The sequence below is a fragment of the Borostomias antarcticus genome, assembly GCF_949987555.1.
Source record: "Borostomias antarcticus genome assembly, chromosome: 17".
Classification (NCBI taxonomy): Eukaryota; Metazoa; Chordata; class Actinopteri; order Stomiiformes; family Stomiidae; genus Borostomias; species Borostomias antarcticus.
This window is the reverse complement of record NC_140250.1, coordinates 60,693-68,192: the sequence shown is the minus strand read 5'-3', so window position 1 is coordinate 68,192 and position 7,500 is coordinate 60,693. Positions and strand designations below refer to the sequence as shown.

At 49.2% G+C, this 7,500-nt stretch overlaps 1 protein-coding gene across 1 annotated transcript in view; it reads left to right on the top strand.

The window, feature by feature from the left end:
• Window positions 1-2,371: 2,371 nt before the first annotated feature.
• Window positions 2,372-7,500, top strand: part of slc16a13 (solute carrier family 16 member 13) — a 34,253-nt gene continuing 29,124 nt past the window's right edge. The window contains exon 1 of the mRNA XM_084452365.1: window positions 2,372-2,473. The gene's annotated coding sequence lies outside the window, so the exon portion shown is untranslated. The remainder of the gene's footprint in view (window positions 2,474-7,500) is intronic.

Here is a 7,500-nt window from a genome sequence, read left to right as displayed (position 1 = left end):
TAAACCATCCAGTTCTCTCCCTCCCTTCCTCCCTCCCTCTCTCTCCTTCCCTCCCTCTCTCTTCCTCCCTTCCTCCCTCCCTCTCTCTTCCTCCCTCCCTTCCTCCCTCCCTCTCTCTTCCTCCCTCCCTCCCTCCCTCCCTCCCTCCCTCCCTCCCTCCCTCCCTCCCTCCCTCCCTCTCTCTTCCTCCCTTCCTCCCTCCCTCTCTCTTCCTCCCTTCCTCCCTCCCTCTCTCTTCCTCCCCTTCCTCCCTCCCTCTCTCTTCCTCCCTTCCTCCCTCCCTCTCTCTCTCTTCCTCTCATCCCTCCATCCCCCAGACTTCCTTCCTCTCAGTAGTTCCCCTCCTTACCCCTGACCCATGCCTGGTCCGGCCCCCTGACCCCTGACCCCTGCCTGGTCCGGCCCCTGAGCTCGTGGACTCGTAGGTCTGTCTTTGGGTGTTGGTTGGTGAGGGTGGGAACAATGGGCTCTAGGCACCTGTTTCCGGTGAACTTGAATGTGGAGCGCACACTCTGCCCACGGCCCCGCAGCCTGTGTGAGCAGCAGCTTCCTGAGTGGGGGAGGGAGGTGTGTGTGTGTGCGTGTGCGTGTGTGTGTGTGTGTGTGTGCGTGTGTGGCGGGCCGTCTCTCTCTCTCTCTCTCTCTCATCCATGCTTCCTGCTCCTGGTGAGTGGTGAGTGCTGCTGGTGGAGCTCATTGTCTGAGAGGGAAACCATGGAGGGTGAGGGGACTTTCCAGACCGCGTGCACACACATGTGCACACACACACACACACGCACGCACGCACGCACGCACACACACACACACACACACACACACACACACACACAGGATGCCTTGCTTGGACCTTTATAATATAATATAATTAATGTTCACAGTCGGATGGTGTTTGCTCAGTCAACTATGGCTCTATCAGGCTGAATTGTTTAAAGATAATTCGGTTGCGTTGGTTTGGCTCCATCTAGCGGCCGTTCTTACAAACTGTGGGTTTTCAGTTCGCCTTAATTGCAGCTTGTAGGCCAGTATATTGTCAGTATATTATCAGTATATTGTCAGTATATTGTCAGTATATTGTCCTTGTGAATCAGCACGGTGAGAGCTTACATTTCAATACTGTGGTGTTTATCTTCACGGTGATAATGATAATAACCATGATAATACGACAGTGTGGCTATTGTGACTTTTTAGGAACGCGATGAAAAGATGACAGGAAACGAAAGGCGAGCCAGGCTGGGCTGACGGGTGAGTCACGTCCTCATTACGTCCCATAAAACGAAAGAGATCAATAGAAGGTTTAGGTTTCCTTTTTATTCACCGATTCCGTCGTCCGTGCCATCGATATATCCATAGTTGCGCTATTATTCTCTCAAGGCCAGCATCCTGATCCTGTGCTGCCTCTTCAACGTGTGTCCGTGAAGCGGATGGCTTTAGGCTGTGTGTCAGATGCTCAGTGTTGTCATCTCAGTGTTGTCATCTCAGTGTTGTCATCTCAGTGTTGTCATCTCAGTGTTGTCATCTCAGTGTTGTCATCTCAGTGTTGTCATCTCCATGGTTGTCAATCGCTCATTGGTGTCCCGGCCGGTTGGACAGGGCGTAGGTGTCCCGCTGGCAACCAAACAATAGATCTTAAATAATCATCTTATTACCACCATGCCGCCATCGTGTCGCCCGGTTAACAACAGCTCTGCTTCCTGGTCCAAGTCTGGCTGGTCCAGAGAAAGAGGATTCCTGGTCCAAGTCTGGCTGGTCCAGAGAAAGAGGATTCCTGGTCCAAGTCTGGCTGGTCCAGAGAGAGAGGATTCCTGGTCCAAGTCTGGCTGGTCCAGAGAAAGAGGATTCCTGATAAGAAGGGGACCACGTGACCTTTCATCAGCCCCTATCGCACACAGCCCTTTAGTGTATTTTCCAAGTAATTGCATTTCATATTTTATATTCTTATAGTCTATAAAGGGATTGAATGTCATATGATCACAAATCTGTCTATTGCTGTCGACCTCAGATAATCCTCTTAATTGTTCACAGTAACTTTTGATCAAGTGAAAGGGACGGTAGAGGTGGTGGCTGTGGATATTGTCACGTGAAGTGAACAATAAAGTTAACCGGTCCTCTTCCAAGCAGTTAAGCTATGCGCATGCGCGACCCTGTATGCATGTGTTATGGACTGAATGGAAAACGGTGTTTCTAGCGTATGAACACGCCACAGATATAACCTGTAAAAACCACATCTAGATCACATTAGTCTGTCCTATCAGCAGATCCACTGCAACGAGAAAACAGTCCCGATGCGTGGTTGTTGTGCGCATGTCCGCTGACGATCCCTCCGGATTCGGACCCGTTCATTGGGAAGCTGTCAAGTGAGTTGCGCTCTGAAAGATGTTCAGTTGTTAAACTGAACCTGTTGTGTTCAGTCTGTCCGAGGCTCGCAGACCGGCTGCTTCAGATCCTCCACTCAACCTGGGATCATTTAGGTGGGGTAGGTAATATAACCTGTTTCATTTATAATCTATATTATTCAACATAATAGAAATTGTGATTGACGCGCCATATGGTGACATCAATAACTTCACTCTTAGAAAACATGTTATTATAACCATGTGTGTTTGGTTAGGCTAAGGACAATATAACACATCTGTGTGTTTGGTTAACATCTGTTCTAAGAGAAGATTCGTCTCTCATTCATGGCGCTTGTGTTCAGTTTGACCACCTTTATGTTGAGATCTTGATGTTGAATCTCAGGTTGATAAGGTGTGATGGTGTAATGGGCTCAGAGTGGTCATGGATGGATTGGAGGGCAGATGGACGGTAGAACCACTTATTTACTGGGGAAATTGTAGGACATTTAAAAAAAAAAAAAAAAAAATCCGTGCAGACTTGGTGCCTGTGTGTAAATCATCTTAATGTTGAAGACCTTGACATTTGGCTGTAGGCTTATTAAATCACAATCTGTGTCATCAGAGCAGAGAGACACGATCTGGGGCATTTCCTATTAGAGAGATGTGACCTTTAACCCTTACCTGTAGGAGGGAATGTGGGTGTTTCAGCACTGGTGAAACCACAGCAAAGGTTGGAAATGCAGAATATACATACATATATCCTACATCCTACATCCTACATCCTACATCCTACATCCTACACCACATATGCCTACATTTATGTAGGTATAAAACAGAACAAGGAATACATCCATACACAGCCAGCATGTGTAAAATATAGAATACATAGGCCCTACATACATACATACATACATACACACACACACACACACACACACACACACACTCACACACACACACACACACACACACACACACACACACACACACACACACGTACATACATACTGTACATACATACACACACACACACACACACACACATACATACATACACACATACAGTAGGCTACATAGATACAGACTGTACAGATAAGATATGGATGATATTTATTATACATAGATATGTATTGTATAGATACGATGTCACAGAATGTTCTGTTATTGTAAATGTTGTGTTTGTTGCCCTGGCAGCTCCAGCCGTGTGTTAATATTATACAGGCCCCTCTGAAGAGGGTTAGGGTTAGGACAGGGTTAGGACAGGGTTAGGACAGGGTTAGGACAGGGTTAGGACAGGGTTAGGGTTAGGACAGGGTTAGGACAGGGTTAGGACAGGGTTAGGACAGGGTTAGGACAGGGTTAGGGTTAGGACAGGGTTAGGACAGGGTTAGGACAGGGTTAGGACAGGGTTAGGGCAGGGTTAGGGTTAGGACAGGGTTAGGACAGGGTTAGGGCAGGGTTAGGGTTAGGACAGGGTTAGGACAGGGTTAGGACAGGGTAAGGGTTAGGGCAGGGTTAGGGTTAGGGCAGAGTTAGGGTTAGGGCAGGGTTAGGGTGAGGACAGGGTTAGGGTTAGGACAGGGTTAGGACAGGGTTAGGACAGGGTAAGGGTTAGGGCAGGGTTAGGGTTAGGGCAGAGTTAGGGTTAGGGCAGGGTTAGGGTGAGGACAGGGTTAGGGTTAGGACAGGGTTAGGGTGAGGACAGGGTTAGGGTTAGGACAGGGTTAGGGTTAGGACAGGTTTAGGGTGAGGACAGGGTTAGGACAGGGTTAGGGTTAGGACAGGTTTAGGGTGAGGACAGGGTTAGGGTTAGGACAGGGTTAGGGTTAGGGCAGGGTTAGGGTTAGGACAGGGTTAGGGTGAGGACAGGGTTAGGGTTAGGACAGGGTTAGGATAGGGTTAGGGTTAGGGCAGGGTTAGGGTGAGGACAGGGTTAGGGTTAGGACAGGGTTAGGGCAGGGTTAGGGTGAGGACAGGGTTAGGGTTAGGGTTAGGGTTAGGGCAGGGTTAGGGTTAGGACAGGGTTAGGGCAGGGTTAGGGTTAGGGTTAGGACAGGGTTAGGGTTAGGACAGGGTTAGGGTTAGGACAGGGTTAGGGTGAGGACAGGGTTAGGGTTAGGGCAGGGTTAGGGTGAGGACAGGGTTAGGGCAGGGTTAGGACAGGGTTAGGGTTAGGACAGGGTTAGGGTGAGGACAGGGTTAGGGTTAGGGCAGGGTTAGGACAGGGTTAGGGTTAGGACAGGGTTAGGGCAGGGTTAGGGTTAGGGTTAGGACAGGGTTAGGGTTAGGACAGGGTTAGGGTGAGGACAGGGTTAGGACAGGGTTAGGGTTAGGACAGGGTTAGGGTTAGGACAGGGTTAGGGTTAGAAGCTCAGAAGAGCCAGAGGAGAGTGGAGAGTCCAGAGGGACGACGCAGTCTTTCAATCATTTACTTTCTAGTTTTTTTGTTGAGCCCTTTGAACCAATCAGGTCTTTTTTTCCTCAGCGTTGTTTGAAAGTAACGTTTCCCAACTCCAGTCCTTCGGTTCCTCTAAATGATCCATTTATAGTGAAGCCCATGATGTCACAGCCTGTTACCGTCTCCCGCCACGCCACACCTAGTTCTTCACAGACTGGTTCTTTACAGACTGGTTCTTTACAGACTGGTTCTTTACAGACTGGTTCTTTGCAGACTGGTTCTCTTCAGACTGGTTCTTTACAGACTGGTTCTTTGCAGACTGGTTCTTTGCAGACTGTTTCTTTGCAGACTGGTTCTTTACAGACTGGTTCTCTTCAGACTGGTTCTTTACAGACTGGTTCTCTTCAGACTGGTTCTCTGCAGACTGGTTCTTTGCAGACTGGTTCTTTGCAGACTGGTTCTCTTCAGACTGGTTCTTTACAGACTGGTTCTTTGCAGACTGGTTCTTTGCAGACTGGTTCTCTTCAGACTGGTTCTTTACAGACTGGTTCTCTTCAGACTGGTTCTTTACAGACTGGTTCTCTGCAGACTGGTTCTCTTCAGACTGGTTCTCTGCAGACTGGTTCTTTGCAGACTGGTTCTTTGCAGACTGGTTCTTTGCAGACTGGTTCTTTACTGACTGGTTCTCTTCAGACTGGTTCTTTACAGACTGGTTCTTTGCAGACTGGTTCTCTTCAGACTGGTTCTTTACAGACTGGTTCTTTGCAGACTGGTTCTTTACAGACTGGTTCTCTTCAGACTGGTTCTTTACAGACTGGTTCTTTACAGACTGGTTCTTTACAGACTGGTTCTTTGCAGACTGGTTCACAAGCAGATACTGCACGTCTGTGACGGTCTCTCTCTCTGGGCCCAGCCAATCAGCACACAGCTAGCACAGGGTCTCTCTCTGGGCCCAGCCAATCAGCACACAGCTAGCACAGGGCTTTTTAGGGAGCAAAACCTTTAATGATCCAGAAACTGTTGTTGTTGTTGTTGTTCCAGTATCTGGTGTTTGTTTACTGTCTGGTGTTTGTTGACTGTCTCATCATGTGCTTGGGCAGCGCTTCAGATGCACCTAAAGCAGGAACAGCCAGGCTCAGTCTGGTAAATGAACCACTTATATAGCGCTTCTCCACCTTAGCGGCACTCAAAGCGCTTTACAATGGCCTCTCATTCACACACACATTCACACACCAATGGCGGTAGCTGCCATGCAAGGCGCTAACCTGCTCATTGGGAGCAATTTGGGGTTAGGTGTCTTGCTCAAGGACACTTCCACATGTGGACAGACGGAGCTGGGATTCGAACCACTGACCCTTCGATCACTGAACGACCCGCTCTACCAACTGAGCTACATTTTGTCCCTCGTTCCCTCAGCGGAGCGGTGAGCTCATCTTTTCATCAGTCGGGGTTCGTCTGGTCCCAGATCAGTCGGGGTTCGTCTGGTCCCAGATCAGTCGGGGTTCGTCTGGTCCCAGATCAGTCGGGGTTCGTCTGGTCCCAGATCAGTCGGGGTTCGTCTGGTCCCAGATCAGTCGGGGTTCGTCTGGTCCCAGATCAGTCGGGGTTCGTCTGGTCCCAGATCAGTCGGGGTTCGTCTGGTCCCAGATCAGTCGGGGTTCGTCTGGTCCCAGCTGGGAACGCGTCAGTGAAACGCTGTGTGAGCGTCTCCGGGGAAACGCTGTCGTAAAGCGGAGTGTATTTTGTAAAACATCAGTTGGTCGATCGGAAGCCTCCAGTCACGCCTGGAAGAGCAGGGGTGAGAGTCCTGTCAGTAGAACCATGTTGATGGAATAAGGAATGTTCTATGTCAGTAGAACCATGTTGATGGAATAAGGAATGTTCTATGTCAGTAGAACCACCATGTTGATGGAGTAATGTTGAGACTAACGTGCTGTTTATCTGTTCAGTGCCCAATGAGGACAGAGTGTAGTGAAGACGTGTCCTCATGACTTGAAGGAGAAGGAGATTTTATTTTTTTACATGGCTTTTATTAGTACCGGCTGTAGAAGCTCCACCCTCCAGCTAATGGCCTGGTGGAGGTTGATGACTCAGCAGAGCGGTCTGGTCAGTAGAGTCCGTCTCTCTTCTCTCGTCTCTCTTCTCTCGTCTCTCTTCTCTCCTCTCTCTTCTCTCGTCTCTCTTCTCTCGTCTCTCTTCTCTCGTCTCTCGTCTCTCTTCTCTCGTCTCTCGTCTCTCTTCTCTCTTCTCTCGTCTCTCTTCTCTCGTCTTTCTTCTCTCGTCTCTCGTCTCTCTTCTCTCGTCTCTCTTCTCTCGTCTCTCTTCTCTCGTCTCTCTTCTCTCGTCTCTCGTCTCTCGTCTCTCTTCTCTCGTCTTTCTTCTCTCGTCTCTCGTCTCTCTTCTCTCGTCTCTCTTCTCTCGTCTCTCTTCTCTCGTCTCTCGTCTCTTTTCTCTCGTCTCTCTTCTCTCTTCTCTCTTCTCTCGTCTCTCGTCTCTCGTCTCTCTTCTCTCGTCTCTCGTCTCTCTTCTCTCGTCTCTCTTCTCTCGTCTCTCGTCTCTCGTCTCTCTTCTCTCTTCTCTCGTCTCTCTTCTCTCGTCTCTCTTCTCTCGTCTCTCTTCTCTCGTCTCTCTTCTCTCGTCTCTCTTCTCTCGTCTCTCGTCTCTCTTCTCTCTTCTCTCGTCTCTCGTCTCTCGTCTCTCTTCTCTCTTCTCTCGTCTCTCTTCTCTCGTCTCTCGTCTCTCTTCTCTCGTCTCTCGTCTCTCTTCTCT